The sequence below is a fragment of the Macaca fascicularis genome, chromosome 17 (genome assembly GCF_037993035.2).
Source record: "Macaca fascicularis isolate 582-1 chromosome 17, T2T-MFA8v1.1".
Taxonomy (NCBI): Eukaryota; Metazoa; Chordata; class Mammalia; order Primates; family Cercopithecidae; genus Macaca; species Macaca fascicularis.
In genome coordinates this window covers 29,254,393-29,277,053 of record NC_088391.1, presented here as the reverse complement: position 1 = coordinate 29,277,053, position 22,661 = coordinate 29,254,393, and the positions used below count along the sequence as shown (strand labels likewise).

Genomic DNA, 22,661 nt, shown 5'->3' with positions numbered 1-22,661 from the left:
ACTGATAGACTTTGCTATCAGATCCAAACTGTACTTACTTCTCTGTGAGCTCATAGCTACCATGGAGGCAGCCCAAAGGAGCTTAAGTAAACACTAAAATTACATAATGCGGTTCTGAAGGAGCAACAACCCCAACCAAACTGTGCCATATAGTTTCACAGATGCTGTTTTTCTGTATGCCAGAATGCTCTCCTATCTATAGAATGACTTCACAGTAATGATAACACGAAAGAAAATTGGAAGAGGGCCAGTCTGTCTCCAGACATTTTGAATGAAAGCAGGGTTGAGGAAATTATTTCAAAAAATTTTTAAAACCTTATAAACTAAGCATTTAGTAGCATTTTGGAAAGTGCTATAGTGAAACTGGCACATCGAGAAATAAATTCAATACAGAAAATAGGATACCAGGATCACATAGCTTAGGGTCTTAAAAAAGAATGTATGAGCTAATAGTAATAATGCTCTGTCTACAAATACATTAAGAAGTAAATGCAATCTTCTTAAGTAAAAGACAAAGAATTACATGTGCTTAAGGTAGTAACGTTATTCCTATGAATATGTGAGTAAAAATTCAACTTTACCTAATTAAATTACAGAAACAGACCCCTCCCCCGTCAGATTAACAAAGATTGAAAATAAGTGCTAATAACCAGTGCCACTAAGAATGCAATAAAACTTTCAGTCTTGGCTGGGCTAGATGGCTTAAATGCCTGTAATCTCAGCACTTTGAGAGGCCGAGGCAGGCGGATTATGAGGTCAGGAGTTCGAGACCAGCCTGGCCAACATGGTGAAACTCCATCTCTACTAAAAAATATATAAAAATTGGCCGTGCAGGATGGCGTGTGCCTGTAATCCCAGCTACTCGGGAGGCTGAGGCAGGAGAATCACTTGAACCTGGGAGGTGGAGGTTGCAGTGAGCCAAGATCATGCCACTGCACTGCAGCCTGGGTGACAGAGCACACTTGGTCTCATAAAAAAAAAAAAAATTCAGTCTTATCTATTGCTGTATTACCTTTCTGGGGTCTTAAAAATGTCCAGCTCTTTGACACAGTAGTTCCACTAACAGGAACCAATCTAAAGGAGATAATCAGATATGAAATCAAAGATTTATGCATATTCACTAGAGTATCTATACAGAGGAAACAGTCTGAATATTCAACAGTGAGACAGTGGTTTAATAAACCATGGTATATCAATCTAACAAAATATGTATCTCTTAAAACTACTTAATGACACAGAAATATTAATATTTAATATACACTTAAGGTTTTTAGGTTATAAAACATTTCTCATTTATTTAAAAATACATGTATAATGCATTTGTAAAATGCATAGGAAAAGGATGCAAAAAGTACACCAAAATGTATTCTGTGATTATGGTCACTTTTACCTTTGTATATTTTCTAAAATGAGCACATATTATTTTAACAATTAGGAAAAAAAATCATTAAAGCTAAAAGATTTTCTTCTAAATATTTAAATCAAATGACATATATTTACAACTTTATAGCACAAGGATATTTAATAAAGTAACATAACCTATTAGTTACTTTTCATAAGTAACTTTTCATTTTGCATAGTTATAACAGTATCTACCAGTGAATAATCTGCTTACTAAAATAATGTATAGGCAAATATAGAGTATTATGCAAAGGTATAATTTGAGGTTTCACATTTTGGTGGAAAAGTTTTCAGGCAAATGTTGGTAGAATCTGTAAATTCATCTGTAAAGCTATTGTACATTAGCTATTTTACAATAGTATTTTTAAAATTTATTACTTTTAATTGTGGCAAAAGTTATAAATGGTAAATATAAAATTTACCATCGTCACCATTTTTAAGGGTACAGTTCAGTAGTGATAAGTATATTCACATTGCTGTATATGATACTATTTTATGGATAATGGCTATTGATTTTATAAAAATACATGCTCATTTATAAATAATTCAAACAATACAGAAAGTTACAGGAAAGTTTTTAAATCTCAGATGCTAGCTTTTACCATCAATATAAATGAATATCATTTTAGTATATATTTCTATGCATTTCTATGAATAAGATCATTTTATTTAAGATGAGAACATTACAGTATCTTTTTTTTTTTTTTTTTTTTGAGATGGAGTCTCGCTCTGTCGCCCAGGCTGGAGTGCAGTGGTGCAATGTCGGCTCACTGCAAGCTCCGCCTCCCAGGGTCATGCCATTCTCCTGCCTCAGCCTCCAGAGTAGCTGGGACTACAGGTGCCTGCCACCACGCCCAGCTAATTTTTTTTTTTTTTTTTTTGTATTTTTAGTAGAGACGGGGTTTCACTGTGTTAGCCAGGATGGTCTCGATCTCCTGACGTCGTGATCCGCCTGCCTCGGCCTCCCAAAGTGCTGGGATTACAGGCGTGAACCACCACGCCCGGCCGAGAACATCACAGTACTTTTAAATTGAAAAGTATTAAATTTAAAATTATTCTAATTTGGTGGAAGAGAAATGGAAGGAACTGCTGAACTTTTGAAAATGTTTATTTGTCACCAGAAAGCTTAGTTCCTAAAATACCCAAGATTTTAAAAATTAAGGCTTTAGAGACTTTTTAATCCGTATGTTTCAAATTCAGAAATGCCAGCAGACTCTGCTATGAAAAATATATTTTTATTGGTTATGTTATTGTTTTTACAAAGTCAAGTTTTAATGTTTGTTTTGTAACTTTCATTTCTTTAGTTATTTCATCTTGATCTGTACTTAAAAATCCAGAGCTTACAACATGCTGTGGTTCTGTATATCTTACTTATTAATTTTGATTCATCACTTAGTCATCTGCTCTTTACTAAGAAGTTTTTTTTCCCCTAGATAGACTCATAGATGCTATATTTGCCTTTTTTTGTTAATTCCTGAATGGCACTTATTATTTAGATATAATAGTTTTGGGTCATGCTGGCTTTGCCTTAAAACTGTGCAGACATTTTTCCTTTGTTTCCTGGCTTCGAATATTGCTTAGAGGAAGTGTAAGGCCAGCTTGATTTCCTCCCTCTTGTAAGTGATTTAGTTTTCTGCCAAGAGATTTGAAAAGTTTTTTCTTCACTCTTTATGAGCATATACCTCAATGTTGAATATATGTCCATTTTACATTGAACATTTTATTCTGCAGACTTGTTTATTTTGTGGAAATTCTCCTCTATTACATCTTTAATTGCCTTTTCTGATTCATTTGTTGCATTATATATGCAGGGGATGGATCAGCTTATATTATGTCAGCTTTGTCTTACTTCCACATTATCTTCTTTGCAATTTCTTCCGTCTATTTTTCTTTTTTTTTTCTTTTTTTTTGAGACGGAGTCTCGCTCTGCCGCCCAGGCTGGAGTGCAGTGGCCGGATCTCAGCTCACTGCAAGCTCCGCCTCCCGGGTTCACGCCATTCTCCTGCCTCAGCCTCCCGAGTAGCTGGGACTACAGGCGCCCGCCACCTCGCCCGGCTAGTGTTTTGTATTTTTTAGTAGAGACAGGGTTTCACCGTGTCAGCCAGGATGGTCTCGATCTCCTGACCTCGTGATCCGCCCGTCTCGGCCTCCCAAAGTGCTGGGATTACAGACTTGAGCCACCGCGCCCGGCCTTCTTCCGTCTATTTTTCTACTACATTCATTACAATATATTAATTTCTAGAATTTCTTAAATTCATTTATTAACTAGAATTTGAGTACCTACTATATATGTCAGGCACCAGTGGTAAATATGATCACATCCCTGCCTGTATGAAGATCACATTTCAGTTGAAGATGGAAGAGGAAGAAATAAACTTGTAGTGATAAGAAAAATAAATGGAGGTAAGGAATTGGGGCGGGTGGGGTGTGGGTACGGAGAGGATTGTGCATTTCAGATAGAGTAGTTAGAGCAGACCTCTCTAAGAGGGCATTTGAGAATAGGCCTGAGTGAAGTGAGGCAGTGAGCTAGGCAAAGACCTGGGCAGTCCAGAAACGAGAAGAGCACATACAAAGGCCCTGAGGTGGGAAAGCAGTGTGCTCAAGAGTGATTAGAGCCAAACGAGTAACAGGAAGTGGGTGGGAGATGAGACTAGAGAAATGGATAGGCCAGCCAGATCACCAAAGGAGCTATACACCCTAGGAAATAATTTGATTTTTGTTCTAAGTGTGATGAGGAGCCGGCAGATGGTTTATGCTATAGAAGAACCACTCTGGCTGCTGCTAAGTATTTCAAGAGTAATCACTGAGTATAAGAGATTGGTTAAATGGGTGTTACAGGACTGAAAAAAGCAAAAAGAGAGCACTGAGATAACAGAGTAACTTGGGGAAGCAGCTACTGCCCCTGGTACTGGGTAAACACAGAAAGACCTCAAGTTCCTAGAACCCAGGAGCTAGGAGGAGGGACTTGGCAGAGCTGGAACCCTGACCTCATAGAAGGAAGTGCTGCCCATCAGCTGCTGGTACCCCTGAGAGGGTCTGTTGGGACTGGTGTAGGAGAGCCAAACATAGTTGCAGTTTTGAGCTAACTACCATTGTCAGGGTGAAGGCCCATAGCTGGGGCAACACTGACAGGTACAGAAGGCCTATGAGGGAGAGCAAGTTATTTTCCCCTCTTCTTGACTTCTAGTTTTTCCCTACTACTCTGTATTGATGAAACATAGCAGGAATTCAGCTGGCAAAGCAGAAATAAAGTTTGCAGAGTCCCAGTCCCAGCGTCACAAAGCAGTGTGTATGGAAAGGTTTATTGGTGAAAGACAACAGCTTAATAACTGGGACAAAGAGGAATTAAGGACAATTTCTACATTTTTGCCCATAGCAACTAGAAATGATGCCATATATTGACATGGGGGAAGATGTAGGGAGAAGTAAAATGTGGAGGAGAAGAAAATCAAGAGATTTGTTTTAAATATGCTAGCTTTGAGGTTCTCTTTAGACATCTGAGTGGAGTTGCTGGACAAGCAGTTGTATGTGAGTCCAGAGCTCAACAGAGGTATCAGGGGTAGAATATAAGTGTTAGGAGTCCTATGATGGTAGACAGTATTTAACACCAAGAGATTGAAGACATGACCTTGGAGGGAAATGAATGTTGATGGTGGGTATGAGGAATATGCCTGGGACTCCCAAACATTTGAGAAGAGGAAAATGATCTGGCAAGAAGGTAGTTGGTAATCTCAACAAGAGCACTTTAACTGGTGCTGTGGAGACAATAATCCAAACTGGAACGAATTCAAGAGATAATGTAAGGTAAGGAAGTGGAGATTGCAATTATCGAGTCTTTGAAGAACTTTGATATAAAGGGCCTCCTATTCCCTTTCTAAGCAGATGTGGATATGGACTGTAGGGTGATGAGGGAGAAACTGAGAATGCAGGATACGGAGGGGATAATAACAGGAACAAAATGTTTGATGAATATGCAAGAGAAGATGAGACCTAGGACACAGTAGAGGGGTTTGCCTTAGATAAGAGCAAGGATAGTTGATCTTTATAACAGGAAGAAAGTATATTTGAGTACAGATAAAAGCATATTGGTAGATTCTATGTGGGAAGATAAGTTTCTCTTGTGACAACTTCTATTTATCAATGAAACAAGATTTGAAGTGAGGAGCATGGAGATGTGGGAGATTTAGGAGAAAAGAGATGGGACGTAATCATTTTGGAGAAGAAAAGAATGAATTCATTAGGGGAATGTTCTGGGACTGCCAGTCTTCCCTCTTGGTGAGAATTTGACTTCCAGCTATGTCTTATTTCATTTCTTGCTGTTCCAAATTTATTTTGAAATAATTGCATTCTTTTGGCCTCTGTTGCCTTAGGTTGTGGACATTTGCTTTTTCTAGCTGATTCTAGTAATGCTTTTAAAGGAGTTCTTACTGTTAAAAGAGTTCTTTTAAAGGAGTTCTTACTGTTGTTTTTCCAGTATACAAAATATACTGTTGTATACTTTTTGTAAAGTATATGTGCAGAGAGATTCTGTGGCCTGTTTTCACTCCCCATTTTTTCTGGAAGTCTAGAAATGTGTTTTTATTTATTTATTTATTTAACTATCTATTTATGAGACAAGGTCTCACTCTGTTGCCCAGGCAGGAGTGCAGTGGCACAATCGCACTTCCTTGCAGCCTTGACCTCCTGGGCTCAAGTGATCCTCCCACCTCGGCCTCTCAAAGTACTGGGATTATAGGCATGAGCCACTGCATCCAGCCCTAGAATCATGTTTTTAAATGGGGTACTACACTTCATATTTTTTTCAGATCACCCTATGTATAGAAATATAACAAAAGGAGTCATATTAATATTATATATTACAATAGCCACTATTTACTGAGTGCCTGTGAGCCAGGCACTATGCTAGGTACTTTACATACATGAGCTTTAAAACTTATAATGACCATACAAGGTAAATCTTATTTCCAGTTACTTCCACAAGAAACCTTTTTTACTGATCGTAAAATCTTACCTGAACCTCACACAGCTGATCAAAATGAACAAAGTAAGCACAAATTTTTCTTTTTTGTGTGTCAAAAATTAGCATTTAAGGCCGGGTACAGTGGCTCATGCCTGTAATCCCAACATTTTGGGAGACCAAGGCAGGAGGGTCACTTGAGGCCAGGAGTTCGAGACCAGCCTGGGCAACATAGCGAAACCCCATCTCTACTAAAAATACAAAAAAAATTAGGCAGGTGTGGTGGCATGTGACTGTAATCCCAGCTACTTGGAAGGCTGAAGCAGAAGAGTCACTTGAACCCCAGAGGCAGAGGTTGCAGTGAGCCGAGATTGCGGCACTGCACTCCAGCCTGGGCGATAGAATGCGACTCCGTCTCAAAAAAAAAAAAAAAGAAAAGAAATGCAAAATAATAGTTTGCAAAAATGCACCACACAAACCAACTTTTTAATGTCATATTATATTATTAAATTCTTGGTGGGAGGGTTGCTGACAGACTCAAGGAACTTGGTAAATTAATTGAGGTATCCTTTCTCAAATTACCTTCATCATCAACTAACATACTGAAAGCCTGCTATGTCAGAATACTTAGTACATTGTATTAAACCATTATAATTTTATAAGTGATAGGATATGTATGTGTTTTTTGGAATTTTCATTATTTGGATTTAAGTAATACCAACTTTTCTCTTGGTCAACAATGTTTGTACACACACATAAACATACACACATATATTTATATTCGTGATGATACGGAAAACAGTATATAAACACGTATCTGATTATAGAAGTAGTACATGGTAAGTGAAGAAAGTGTGAAAATAGGTTAAAATAAAGAAAAAAAATATTTTAAAGGACACCAGGAAAAAATAACCAATAGGTCCTTTATTTAGAGGCAACTGTTGAGAGTTGACATATTTCCAGGCAGTTGTTTAAGCTGATGAGGTTTCAACTGCTTGTGTACACTGCCTTTTTATGTGACAATGTATCATAAATGTTTCCTCAAATGTATCATAAATTGAAAACTCCTCAAAAGTTTCAGTGTCTGCATAATGTTCCTTGTATGGATTACTACTTCCCTAAGTGGTTATTTATTTTCTTTACTTACAAATAATATTGCCATGAGCTTTTTTATACATAAATCTGTTTTCCTAAACTAGAATTCCTAGAAATGAGCTAAAAGGTCAGCATTTTTAAGCTTCATTATCTGGTAAAATTTTTGCTGTAAAAATTAAATTTCACTTTTAATTCTCTGTATATTTTAATATCAAAAATAAATCTAAGGAGAAAAATTTATGTGGACTACCTTTTAAAGTTGAGAGTCATATTCAAATTTAGACCCAAGGTTTTTGTTTTGATTTTATTCTTAATATTTTAACTTTTAAGGAAAAGTCTGCTCTTCAAAACCAGACAGGGTTGCCTCCCAACTCAGCATCAGTTTAATCTCATATGTACACCACTAATTCATAGAATAAAATGACAAAAGCAAATGAAAAAATAAAATAGTTATCAACTGTAATCTAGTCAGCTCCATTACTCAGTATTATTTAAGTGAGACAAAGAAATGAGTTGGGTTCTCCCCTAAGAATGTTTAAAGTTGTACTGAGTATGACACAGAATTTTTAGGAAACATAGGATCTCTATACATCTTTTCTGACTCTGATCATTATCATTCCATTGTGCCCAGTACTACTCCTTGAATTTTCTTTTTTTTTTTTTTTTTTTTTTTTTGAGACGGAGTCTTGCTCTGTTGCCCAGGCTGGAGTGCAGTGGCGGGATCTCAGCTCACTGCAAGCTCCGCCTCCCGGGTTTACGCCATTCTCCTGCCTCAGCCTCCCGAGTAGCTGAGACTATAGGCCCCCACCACCACACCCGGCTAGTTTTTTGTATTTTTCAGTAGAGACGGGGTTTCACCGTGTTAGCCAGGATGGTCTCGATCTCCTGACCTCGTGATCCGCCTGACTCGGCCTCCCAAAGTGCTGGGATTACAGGCTTGAGCCACCGCGCCCGGCCTACTCCTCCAAATTAAAAAAAAAAAAAAAAAAAAAAAAAAAAAAAAAAAGACAGATTTAAAGTAAGTTCAAACTCTTTGGTCTAATTTTCAGTACTTTCTATAATCTGGTCTGCTCCAACCTCAAACATAGCATATTGTAGTAGAAAGTAGAGAGTGCTGAATTTGGGAAGTAAGCAAACCTAGATAACACAAGTAGCAATGCTGGGATTGAAACTTTAGGTGAGATATTTAATTTTCCAGGTGTTAAGTTTCCTTTGCAAAATAATGGATTTTGATTAAATGATCTCTAAAATCCCTTCAAACTTTAAAATTCACTGTTTATGTATCTTTCCTACCCCCAGTATATACGAATTTGAACCTACATCTATCTGATTCCCCAAGTCTGTGCTCATAAACTGAATGTGCCGCTTGCCACTTTCCCCCTTAAACCTTATTTTAGCTGCAGAACCCTTTTTTGACTTGACCTATGAAACATATGACAGAAAATTATTTATCTTGAAATTTTGTAATATGCCACAGTTTCATTGACAGAAATAATTAGAAAAATGTAAAAAAAAACAAAAACAAAAAACAAAAAACTAATTTTAAAGTCTGAGTTTAGGTCTCTCCCAGAAAAGCATCACAAAATTAAATACCCAGAAAAATGCATTAAAACTGCAGGATTAAGAGTTCTGATTTGGGAGGGAGTAGAATCCAAAATATTTGCAAATTTGTAGCCAATAGTATGAATAACTTCTATTTCTTAGTTTTGCCCAGAAAATCAATTATTCCTCCAAATAGTTTGGATCTGTAGTATATCCAACTTTTTTTTTTTTTTTTGAAATGGTATCTCACTCTGTCGCCCAGGCTGGAGTGATGTGGCAGGATCTCAGTTCACTGCAACCTCCGCCTCCCAGGCTCAAGTGATCCTCCCATCTCAGCCTCCTGAGTAGCTTGGATTACAGGCGCGTGCCACCATGCCCTGCTCATTTTTTGTGGTGGTGTTTTTTTTTTTTTTTTTTTTTTTTTTGGAGAGCCGGGGTTTCACCGTGTGCCCCAGGCTGGTCAAGAACTCCTGGACCCAAGCGATCTGCCTGTGTTGGTTTCCCAAAGTGCTGAGATTACAGGTGTGAGCCACCACACCTGGCCAACTATATTTTCATTTATTATTCTTTGAAAAATATTATTACTAAGTGCTAACTGGCCACCAATTCTGTAGCTTGGAAAACTAAGACATTCATTTAGTATGTACAAAACAGGTTGTATTAAAATTCAAGATGTGAAAATTGAAGAATGCTTCTATGCTTTTTTATACTATACATGTCATTTCAGAAACTCTGAAAGTACATGCCTCTCTCTAGTCCTTTCACTGCCATAAGGAGCTCAACATAAAATGAGGGTCAAGAAAAGTATTCTGTTACAGTGTCACTTTGAAAACTGTCAAACTCAATATTTTTGGTCTGGTTTTGATATACATAAATAAAATACATATGTATACAGATTTTATATAACCATATTTACATATATCACATTTTTTCTTTGAAAGTAATGTTTTAAAATTGTAAACAGAATGTGTTAACTAGAGAAATGTTGGAAACCACAAAAGTATTGTCATCTGTAATTCCACCAGCCAGAGAATAACCAATGTTAACACTCATGTTTCCTTCCTGTATTTAAAATATATAGTTGCTAATTACTACAGTTGTATATCTTATTTTTGTCACTCAGTAGTCTATAATGACCGTTTTTTCATGTTACTGAATAGTTTTGAAAACCGGTTTTTAACATCTGCATAGCATTCCAACATATAGATACACCAAAATTTATCAGTCTCCTCATTTTTAAACATTTAGATTATTCCTCAATTTCTGCAATTATGTAAAGATATTTTTAGAATCCATACTCGTCAACTAATAGTCAAAATACTATTGTTGGCTCTCTCTTCTGTCTTGTTCCTTTGTGTGTGTGTGGGCGGGGGGAAGTTGTTATTCCTTCTTCTCATGTACTCCAGCCTATACATGGCTTTCTCTCAACATGAAAACTCCACTCTGGACAATGTTATACAGCTTGTCCTTTCTCCTTTCTAAAACAGTTATCATCCCTGAGTGAGGTCCATATTTCTGCAGCTCTCCTGCAGCAAAAGAATGTGAATTAAAGCCAATTCATGCTTGTATAAAGTCTGGATAGTGTATATTTTAGCTTTAACCAAAGTTGAAATCCAGGAGATTAAAACTCCACCAGCAGACAGACAAAAAATCATTTCTGTTAGCTATACTGAAAATATGACTTAGCACTACATAAGTAGGGAGACAGGGAGTGTGTGTTAACTATGACTTAGCTGATTTTGCCATGATCCTGAATGTGCTATTATATGAATTGTTATTACATTGAAACATTACAGTATAAACATACAATTAGGAAAAGTAAAATTTAAGGTTTTTAACTGGTAAATTCACTGAAAAACTATAAAATCTGCTGTCTAGTTTTTGACTTTTAATAGTATTATTTCAATAACTATCACATTCTGTATTAGCTTTGATATTATTTCTCCACTCATGGAGTAAAGTATAGAAATCAGAGAAGTGACACAGTGCTTTAAAATTAACTAGCCGGGCACTGTGGCACACACATGTAGCCCTTACTACTCAGGAGGCTGAGGCAGGAGGATAGCTTGAGCCCAAAAGTCAAGGCTGCAGTGAGCCGATCACACCTCTGCATTCCAGCCTGGGCGACAGAGCAAGACTTCATCTCAAAAAAATGAATAAATAATAATAAATAAAATTACTCTCAAAAACTTCGAGTGAGTTAAAAATCTTTTCAATTTAATAGCTTGTTTGGGAGAAGAGTATAACCTCTGTTGTGCCTTGGTGAGAGTTAAACATTTTAAAAAAATAATTTCAAGTTTCTGTGAAGCACTTGGGCCTCTATAATGTCAACTTGAAATCTAAAGAAATGCTCATGTTAAGAATTATTTCAAATAGGCCGGTCGCAGTGGTTCACACCTGTAATCCCAGCACTTTGGGAGAATGAGATGGGCGGATCACCTGAGGTCAGGAGTTTGAGACCAGCCTGACCAGCATTGAGAAACTCCGTCTCTACTAAAAATACAAAATTAGCCAGTGGTGGGTGGGGGAGGGGGGCGCCTGTAATCCCAGCTACCCGTGAGGCTGAGGCAGGAGAATCGCTTGAACCCAGGAGGCAGAGGTTGTGGTGAGCCGAGATCGTGCCATTGCACTCCAGCCTGGGCAACAAGAGCGAAACTCTGTCTCAAAAAAAAAAAAAGAAAAGAAATAAAAAATATTTTGGCCAGGTGCAGTAGCTCATGCCTGTAATCCCAGCACTTTGGGAGGCCAAGGCGGGCAGATCACGAGGTCAAGAGATTTAGACCATCCTGACCAACATGGTAAAACCCCATCTCTACTAAAAATACAAAAAAAAATTTTTAAAAAGCTAGGCGTGGTGGTGCACGCCTGTAGTCTCTGCTACTAGGGAGACGGGCAGTAGAATCGCTTGAGCTCAGGAGGTGGAGCTTGCAATGAGCCGAGATTGCACCACTGCACTCCAGCCTGGCTACAGAGGGAGACTCAAACAAACAAAAAAATCGGCCGGGTGCGGTGGCTCACCCCTGTAATTCCAGCACTTTGGGAGGCCGAGGCGGGCAGATCACGAGGTCAGGAGACCATCCTGGCTAACACAGTGAAACCCCGTCTCTACTACAAATGCGAAAAAAATTAGCCAGGCGTGGTGATGGGCACTTGTAGTCCCAACTACTCGGGAAGCTGAGGCAGGAGAATGGCGGGAACCCAGGAGGCGGAGCTTGCAGTGAGCCGAGATCGCGCCACTGCACTCCAGCCTGGGCGACAGCGCGAGGCTGCGTCTCAAAAAAAAAAAAAAAATCTACCAGTAGCTCTGGACATTGTAGTCATAGATGGGAGAATATTTAGTGAAAAAAGGAAAGTTTTTAAGGGATATAATCCAACTCCCATTTTACAGATGAGGAACATGAAGCGCAGGTATGTGAAATATCTTTACCGCTCAAAGCAGTGTACTTTTTTTTTTTTTTTTTTTTTGGAGAAAGGAAGGGGCTTCTAATACTAGTATGGCCTACTGCCTGCCGGTACATAAAAGGTTATAGGACTAATGTGTAGCCATCGCTATTGGACAAACCCAAGAAAGAGATCTTATTTTGATCCTAAGTATATATTTTCCCCTCAAGATTCTTGTTGGAAGATCCATTTCACCTTTATCTATTACCACAGACACAAAAGGGAAGTTCCTTTACACAAATCGATATTCATCCACAATAAAACCCATGAGAAGTTGGAGTTAGTTGGCAAAGCCACAGCATTTTACCACTCCTAGGAGGAACATTTACCTATATTCATATGTATGCATAGCTGTACCCTCAGTTGTGCTTCAGAAAAATCCCGTTTGCATACATTACCATGTAAATGGTGACCAGTGGAGTTGTGTATCATAGGGACATTGCATATATGTTTTATATATCAAATTAATGAGGGTAGGCTAATTGCCATAATAGATCATCCCAAAAATATATAGTGGCTCAAAGCTGTTCTTGCTAAACAAGTTTACTACTTGTTTACTAGTTTCCAAGGTCTTTCTGTACCTAAGCATTTAGGAGCTAACTTCCAAGGTTTCCTTGGAGGGGTCAGTCTGTTGGGAGTGTTTTTTAGGGACAGGAGCTTAAAGTTGTTGATTTCTTTAGTTGACTTAAAGAGCTTAAAAGTAGTTGACTTCCATTCTCATCCCACTAGCTAGAGCTTAGTCATATGCCCACATCTTAACTGCAAGGGAGGCTAGGAAATGAAATTTATCTGTATGGCCATGAAGTAAGAACATGGATTTTGATGTCTAGCTGGCTGTCTTTGCTTACTTGAGTGCCCCCCTCCGTCCCAAATTCCTAAGTGGTTACCAAAAAATAAACTAGCTGACACAATTATGCTTCAAATAGAAAAAGTTAATAGTGAAACAAAGGGACTTTTATTTAAGAATTAACCTCTATCCTTTACCTCCTTTAGGCAGAATTGTTAATGCATACCAATAGTCAACTAGCAACTGAAATCTCAAAATGAGGAAAACCCAAATTTTTACAAGCATTACCTTTACATACATATTTAAATGCAGTTTGGCTTGGTTTTCTTATTCCATTACTAGTCAAATTCAGAACTCAGACTTACAGTTCCTTGCTTGTTTTAGGGGCTACCCTATTATTAAATGATGTTTGAAAAATACTCAGCTTTTTACAACAAAGATAGCAATTCCACAAATGAAAACAGCAGTAAGTTAGGTCTGTTTGTTTCCTTTGGATAAGTTGTCATAATCCTCAAACTGTACTCAACTATTCAGTTTTTCATAGAAGCACTGCATGGTTGCACTTCTGAAATCAAAAACAGGAAGTATGCCATATAAATGTCAGTAAAACTAAAACTCAGTTCTATGGTTTGATGTTTCTCTTCCCCCTATATTTTCATGTTAATGTCTGATTTTATGTGTACTTAGAATGACTGCATAAAGGTAAATGGTAATCTTACCTGATTCGTTTTCTTTGACAGCCTAACACAGTTTTAGTTTGGGTATGGGGGGCATGGAGGAAACCTGTGAAATAACCTAATATTGTAACTTTCATGGAGGGAAAGGAAAGGGCCAAAGAAACTGCTGTTAATTTGGCATCATTAGAAATTGCTTTATTACTGCCAGAATACAGTAAAGATAGATAAATAAAAGAGGCCAGAGTCTTTTAATTTAACTATTTGAAAATCTACTACAGAAAAAACTGTTACACTTTGTATAGTCTTATTTTGATACCTGAGCAATTCCTTGAATGTGTTCCACTACCTTAATTCCTTCATGAGACAATTAAGGAGTGGCTTAAATACTGTGAAAATCCAGGATATCCCTGTTTGTTCTCTGTGAAGAAGTAGGAGTCTTCTTATAGTTCATTTAATATTTCCAATATAACATAATTCCACATAAGTTTCTATAGAAATTCCAAGAAAATATTTAAACTGACCAGTCCAGAAGTTTTACATTACTTCAAATATTTCTGGAGAAATGTTACACATAGGTGTCTCTGTTAACTTTAAAATGTTTTTCTTTAGGAAACTGTTTCACTTCTTAGTTTGTACTTAAACTGAACACTGAAGGAACAATTTACAAAGTCACATACTATAGGAGTGAAGTAACAAAAAATAGAGCCTGACTATCTAAACTCCCTTGAAAGACCACACTGACCCAGAAAATATGGCTTAAAGACAAAAAGGTACTCTTATTGTTTACTTTTTTTTTTTTTTGCAGCATATGAGGCACTGTTGAGTGGCACATACAATATATATACAACATTTAAGGCATTATCTTTTGATTTAAAATACAGAAGAGATATGGGTGTATGTGAGAAGTAACATAAATAAGGGTATGTTAATGAAGTGCAAACTACACGTAATTGCTAAAGAGATGTGGGAAATGAAGTTATTTAACTCTAGATTGATATTGGGTAGAAGTTTGCTGGAATAGGCAAATGTTTTTTTGTTTTTTTGTTTTTTTTGGAGACCGAGTTTTGCTTTGCCCAGGCTGGAATGAAGTGGCATGATCTCGGCTCACCGCAACCTCCACTCCCCAGGCTCAAGTGATTCTCCTGCCTCAGCCTTCCAAGTAGCTGGGATTACAGGTGCCCGCCACCACGCCTGGCTAATTTTTGTACTTTTAGTAGAGACGGGGTTTTGCCATGTTGGCCAAGCTGGTCTCAAACTCCTGACCTCAGGTGATCCACCTGCCTCGGTCTCCCAAAGTGCTGGGATTACAGGCGTGAGCCACTGTGCCCAGCCAGCAAATCTTACATAGAATTTTTAAGGAGTAGTGAATTTGGATTGCCAGAGAAAAGATAACCATTCATTCATTCAGCAAAGGTTTATTGAGTGCTTACTGTGTGCCAGGCACTGTTCTAGAGGCATAGCAGCAAACAAAACTGTTATAGAACAGGAACAGGCAGGTCATCTCCCAGATATGACACTTTGATAGGAACACAAAATACAAATAGGAGAGCAGAAAGAGATGAAATACAAAGGGAAAGAGCTGGTATTGGGCTTATATTAATATTAAAAGGCCTTACATGCTAGATGTTTCTAAGTGGGAGAAACATGCTGAAAAGATACATGGCATGAATGAACTTATGTCCCTATGTTCAGAACAGACTGCTTTCCCTTCTCTGTTGGTTGGCTTCTAGCCTCCTAGGAACCTTTATAATCATCAGTGTGATCCAATATAAATACTGCACATATGAAGGTTCCCCGTTGAGGAGTTTGAAAGCAAAAAGGGAAAGAATGGCTGGAAAAGACTTCAATCTTCTGTCTCCTTTTATCTTCCCAATGGCTAGTAGAAAATACTATCATCAATCTCTTCCTTGCAATAATCTCCCATATGATATTTGTCTGCATTGTGACTCAATTCCTGAAGGTTCTGTTCTTTATTGCTTTCTGGTAGAATAACTGAAAAGAAAGGAGATTACATTTACATTTGCTTTTTCCAGTCAATCAGGTTTTTCTTATTCGCCCAGCAACACTTCTCTACAGAGAGTTTGATGCAAAGTATTTTATGTTTTATATAGGCTAGTGGGGACATGGGTATGGCATGATGAGGCTATATAGTACAAGCTTGAGATTTAATAGCTTGAATTAAATGGGCAATTTTTAAAATGAAAAGAAACATATCTGCAGTGCCTTACAAAGAAGTAACTATAAGAAGTAACATGTTTAGTGATCATTTATAGGGAAGAAATAAAATAAGGAAATGAACCTAAGATTCTAAACTTAAAGGTCCAAAAACTTGTGTTATCACCAATAGTAGCCAAGAAATTTGGAAGAAATACCTTGAAAAAAATAAACTTAATGTCAGATCTAAGTGGGATATTACTAGAAGACAGAGGACAAGCTTTCTTGATAAGCTATCTGGCCTGCTGATGTACATGTGAAAGTCATCATCATACAGAAATTGAGTCCAGGCGCAGTGGCTCACGCCTGTAATCCCAGCACTTTGGGAGGTCTTGAGCCCGGGAGTTCAAGACCAGCCTGGGCAACATGGCAAGGCCCCATCAATACAAAAAAATTTTAAAAAGTTAGCCAGGCATGGTGGCACACCCCTGTAGTCCCAGCTACTCTGGAGGCTTAGGCAGGAGGATCACCTGAGCCCAGGAGTTAGAGGTTGAAGTAAGCCTGCACTCCAGCCTGGGTAACACAGCAAGACCCTGTTTCATTAAAATAAATAAATAAAAGAAAGAAAAATTGATTGACTCTCTATGGACTAATGAGGGAATGGAATGAAGATCAAATGTTTACATATGAACTTTGATTGTAAGATAAGTTATCAATTTCTGACAAAAAAAAATTGAGTAACATACTGTATGATTCCACATATATCAGTTCTAGAAAATGCAAACTGGTCTATAGTGACAGAAAACAGGCCAGTGGTTTCCTAGGGAGAGGTAAGAGGAGGCAAGGATTATAAAGAGGCAGGGGGAACTCTTAGGAATGATGGCTATCATCAGTTGTATTTCTTCCTTTCTAACTTGAATGTGGTTTATTTCTTTTTCTTGCCTTTTCCCTGGTCAGAACCTCTGATGTTGAATGAAAGTGGTCAGAGCAAAGAAAATATCTTTGTATTATTCTTTATCTTAGGAGGAAAATGAAAGCATGCAGTTTTTCATCGTTACGCATAAGGCTATCTGTAGGATTTTTATAGATGTCTTTGGTTGAGAAAGTATCCTTCTATTCCTAGTTTGCTAAAAGGTTAGTGTTTTTGTTTGTTCGTTTGTTTTTAAATCAGGAACAAATACGGGATTTTGTCAGATTTTGTGTGTGTGTCTATTGAGATGATCAGATTTTCTTTTTTAGCTTAATATAGTAACTTACAATGATTAATTTTTAAATTTAAAGCAATGACATATTTTTGGGATAAACCTCATCCAGTAATACTTTCTTATATTTTGTTAGATTTTACTTGTTTAGTTTAGAATTATTGCATCCACGTTCAAGAGGGAAACTGGGCTATAGTTTTCTTTTCTTTTAATGGCTTTGTGTGGTTTAGGTATCAGGGTAATGCTGGCCCCAAAAAATAAACTGGCAAGTATTCCTTCCTCTTCAGTTTTCTGGAAGATTTGTGTGTAACTGGTATACACAGTGTTATCACTAAGTGTTTGGAAGAATCTACCAGTGTTTTGTGAGAATATTTTTTTTTTTTTTTTTTGAGACGGAGTCTCGTTCTGCCGCCCAGGCTGGAGTGCAGGGGCCGGATCTCAGCTCACTGCAAGCTCCGCCTCCCGGGTTCACGCCATTCTCCTGCCTCAGCCTCCCGAGTAGTTGGGACTACAGGCGCCCGCCACCGCGCCCGGCTAGTTTTTTTGTATTTTTTAGTAGAGACAGGGTTTCACCGTGTTAGCCAGGATGGTCTCGATCTCCTGACCTCGTGATCCGCCCGTCTCGGCCTCCCAAAGTGCTGGGATTACAGGCTTGAGCCACCGCGCCCGGCCGAGAATATTTTTAACTATTAATTTAATTTAAAAAAAAATAGATATATAGCTTTGGAGGTTATCTATTTTTTTTTTTTTTTTTTTTTTTTACACAAGGTCTCAATCTTTCACCCAGGCTGGAATGCAGTGGCATAATCAGGGCTCAATCTTGCGAGCTCAAGTGTTCCTCCCACCTTAGCCCTGCAAGTAGCTGGGACTACAGTCATGCGCCACCACACCCAGCTAATTTTTTTGTATTTTTAGTAGAGATGGGGTTTCTTCACATTGCCCAGGCTGGTCTCAAACTCCTGGACTTAAGTGATCTGCCCACCTCAAACTCCCAAAATGCTGGGATTACAGGCGTGAGCCACTGCACCCAGCTCTATTTCTTTTTGAGTAAGCTTTGGTAGTTACATCTTTCAAGGAATTTGACCATTTCATCTTAAGTTGTTGAGTTTTATTTGCTTAAGGTTTTTCATAATATTCCTTTGTTATCCTTTAAGTATCTGTAGAATTTGTCATATTTCACCTCTCATTCCTGATATTGGTAATATGGGTCTTCTCTTTTTTTTCCCCCTGAGCAGCCTGGCAAAAGTTTATCAATTTTATTTATCTCAAAGAACCAGGGTTTGGTTTCATTAATATTCTCAATGGACTTTGTTTTCTATTTCATTTATTTCTACTTTGATCTTTATTATTTCTTTTCTTTTGTTTCTTTGTGTTTAATTTGTTCTTCTTTTCTAATTTCTTAAGGTGGAAGCTCACTGACTTGAGATCTTTAATATTTTCTAATAGAAGCATTTTGCTTATAAATGTCTTCCTACATACTGCTTTAGTGGCATGCCACAAAATTTGATATGCTTTGTTTTTATTTTCATTCAGCTCGAAATGCCTTCTAATTTCACTGTGCTCCTATTTTAATCAATGGGTTATTAGAAGGTTATTTAGTAGCATGTTATTTTGTTTCCAAACATTTGGGGATTTTCCAGACAGCTTTCTGTTATTGATTTCTAATTTTAATTCTACTGTAGTCAGAAGACATACTCTGCATGATTTGAATCCTTTAAAATTTACTGAGACATGTTTTATTGCCTAAAACAAGGGCTGGTAAACTTCTATAAAGGGTCAGACAGTAAATATTTTAAACTCTGTGGGCCACATATGATCTTTGTCACATATTTTCTTCCTTTTTAAAGAAATCTTTCAAAATGTAAAAACCATTTTTAGTTCATGGACTATACAAAAACAGACTACATTTGGCCTCAGGGCCATAGTTTGCTAACCTCTGGCCTAGAACATGATCTATTTGGGTAAATGTTTCATGTATACTTTAAAGAGAATATATACTCTATTACAGGTTGAGTATCCCTTATCCAAAATGCTTGGGACCAGAAATGTTTCAGATTTCAAAGTTTTTTGGATTTTCTGAATATTTGTATATACATAATAAGATATCCTGGGAATAGGACCCAAGATAATTGGGTCATGTTGGTGCTCAAAAAATTTTGGATTTTGGAGCATTTTGTATTTCAGATTAGGGAAATACTCAACCTGTACTGTTAGTTTGGTTACAGTGTTGCTTGAGTTTACTATATCTTTTTAAGTTTCTACTTCTTTTAGCAATCATTTAAAGAGGGGTATTGAAATCTGACTGTAACTATGGTTTCTTTCTCCTTGCACTTCTGTCAGTTTTTGATTTACATATTTTGAAGCTTTATTATTTGAGACAAAACTATGTAGGATTATTGTATCCTTCTGATTAACTAGCCCTTTTATTATTGGCCTTCTTTATTCCTGGTAATATTATTTGCTTTGAAATCTACTTATTTCATGTTAATATAGCCACACCAGTTTTCTTTTGACTAATGCCAGCATCAGTATATCTTTTTTCATCCTTTCACTTTTTTTGTTGTTGTTGTTGTTTTTGAGATTGAGTTTCACTTTGTTGTCCAGCCTGGAGTACAGTGGCATGATCACCACTCCCTACAGCCTTGACCTCCTGGGTTCAAGCTATCCTCCCACCTCAGCCTCCGAGTAGCTGGGACTACAGGCATGCACCACCACACTTGGCTAATTTTTTGTGCAGGTCTCAGACTCATGGGCTCAAGTGATCCTCCTGCCTCAACCTCCCAATGTGCTGTGATTACAGGCATGAGCCACTGTGCCTGGTCATCCTTTTACTCTTAATGTTATTATGTCTTTGTATGTAAAATGTCTTTTTTTTTTTTTTTTCTGTCTCCCAGGCTGGAGTGCAGTGGCGTGATCTCTGCTCTCTGCAACCTCTGCCTGCTGCATTCATTCAATTCTCCTGCCTCAGCCTCCCAAGTAGCTGGGATTACAGGCACCCGCCACCATGCCTGGCTAATTTTTGTGTTTTTAGTAGAGACAAGATTTCGCCATGTTGACCAGGCTGGTCTTGAACTCCTGACCTCAGGTGATCTAACTGCCTTGACCTCCCAAAGTGCTGGGATTAAAGGCGTGAGCCATCGCACCCAGCCTAAAATGTGTTTCTTATTGACATTATGTAGTTGGATCTTGTTTTTTATTTTCCCCCCAGCATCCAAAATTTTTTGTTTCAAGACAGGGTCTCCCTCTGTCACCCAGGGTGGAGTGCAGTGGTACGATCATGGCTCACTGCAGCCTTGACTTCCTGGGCTCAAGCGATCCTCCTGCCTCAGCCTCCCAAGTAGCTGGCACTACAGGCATGTACCACCACTCACAACTAATTTTTTTTTTGAATTTTTTTTATAGAGATGGAGTTTCACTTGTTGCCCAGACTGGTCTTGAACTCCTAGGCTCAAGTGATCTGCCCACCTTGGCCTCCCAAAGTGCTGGGATTACAGGCATGAGCCACTGCGCCCAGGCCAAAGTCTTTTTAATAAGAGTAGAGGATCCAGGTTTAGTTTTTATAGCCTTGGCTGGCCCATCAGCCTCTGATGTGCTTGAACTTGGAGTGGTCACAGGGCTTAGTGTGGCTGTGCTGGGTTCCCAGGGCCTTGCCAAAATGCCAGTACACCTCTTGGCCCTTGTAAGGACCAGAGAGCAGGATGGTGCCACAGCCTTTGAGGGTGTCCAGGGCCAGCTGGTTGAAGGTGAGGATCTTGTCCCCAGCCTTGGCGATCTGGCTGCAGGCCCAACTGCTCACATGCAGTGCACACACCTTCAGTTGTGTGCACTCTTCACCACAACTTGGTTGAAGGTAGAGTTTCTTCTGGCCAGAAACATATACAGGTTAACCAACAGCCTTCAGTAGATGTCCTGGCTCTTGGGCTCCTGGTGTTGAACCTTTCAGTCGTTGTTGTGGCAGGAGACGACTTCCATGATGGTGCTTCCTGTTCATCCAGGTCCAAAAGCAGTCTTGCTTTTTATCTGACAATCTTTGCCTTTTAAGTGGGATATTTAGATAATATACATTTAATGTGATTGCTGATACGATTACAGTCTATTGCCTTGCCATTTTTCTATTAGTTTCACCACTTATTTGTTCCTTTTTCCACCTTTTTTTTTTGGATTCTATCTTATCTCCTTTGTTGACTTATTAGCTATAACTGTTTTGTTATTCTACTGGTTGCCTTAAGGCAGTATACATCTTCAACCTACCACAGTCTACCTTCAGTCTACCTGATGGTAAAAAATCATTTGTTTTCGTATGTCTGAAAACATCTTTATTTTTGCCTTTGTTTTTTGAATGATATTTTGCTGAGTATCAAATCCTAGGTTAACATTTTTTTCTTTCAGTACTTTATGTTCTACTATCTCTTCACTTGCAATGTTTCCAATGAGAAATCTGCTGTCAGCTTTATCTTTGTTACTCTATAACATGTGGCTGCTTTCAATATTTTTTATCACTGGCTTTGAATAATTTGATTATGACATTCTTTAGTGTAGTTTTCTTCTTGTTGAGTTCTTGGATCTGTGAGTTAATAGTTTTTGTCCAATTTGAAAATTTTGGCCATTATTTTTTCAAATATCCCTTTTGTATCTGCTTTTCTCCTCTCCTTTGATGCCTTTGATTATGTTTACATAAGGATTCTGGAAGTTTGTCCCATAGCTCACTGATGCTTTTGTCATTCTTTTTTCTCTCTTTCATTTCTGAATAGTTTCTTTTGCTATATCCTTCAAGTTCACTAAACTTTTCTTCTGCCATGTCTAATCTGCTACAAATATCATTAGCAGATCTCAGATATTGTAGTTTTCATCCCTAGAACCACACTGAGTTTTTAAAAATGTCTTTCATGTCTCTACTTTCTGAAAATATAGAATATAGTTATAATAATGTTCACTGTCTTTACTAGTTCTAACATCTTTCTCTGCTTAAGGTCACTTTCAGATGATTGATTATTCTTATCATTGTGGATCATTTTTCTGGCTTCCTTGCGTGCCTGGAAAGGCACTGTGAATTTTATCTGTTGGCTGCTGGATATTCTTCTGTTCCTCTAAATGTTCCTGAGTTTTGTCCTGGGATGCAGTTAAGTTACTTGGAAAAGTTTGATTCTTTGGGTCTTATTCTTGTGATTTGTCAAGGAGTGCTCAGTCTATAGCTCATTACATAAGGAAGAATAATGCAATACAGCTAAATAATATACTTCAAGGCAATCTTTAAGTTTAGACTTAAGATTAAGTCTAATCTTAAAAGACTGCAAAAGACTTAACTAAATGATCTTAGCAACAAATTTAATCCTCTAATAAAAAACATGAAAATAATAATTTCAGAAAAAAAATCACTTTCATTAAAAACTGCAAAGCACTAGAAA

At 37.9% G+C, this 22,661-nt stretch overlaps 1 protein-coding gene, 1 long non-coding RNA gene and 1 pseudogene across 2 annotated transcripts in view; 1 reads left to right on the top strand and 2 right to left on the bottom strand.

The window, feature by feature from the left end:
* Positions 1-22,661, top strand: part of LOC123569763 (uncharacterized) — a 145,889-nt gene that overhangs the window by 5,773 nt on the left and 117,455 nt on the right. The gene's annotated exons all lie outside the window — the stretch shown is intronic.
* LOC141408991 (uncharacterized) overlaps positions 6,528-22,661 on the bottom strand; it is a 31,906-nt gene continuing 15,772 nt past the window's right edge. The window contains exon 3 of the long non-coding RNA XR_012426972.1: positions 6,528-15,892. This is a non-coding gene — a long non-coding RNA (uncharacterized lncRNA). The remainder of the gene's footprint in view (positions 15,893-22,661) is intronic.
* LOC141409002 (large ribosomal subunit protein eL18-like) lies at positions 17,589-21,228 on the bottom strand (annotated as a pseudogene).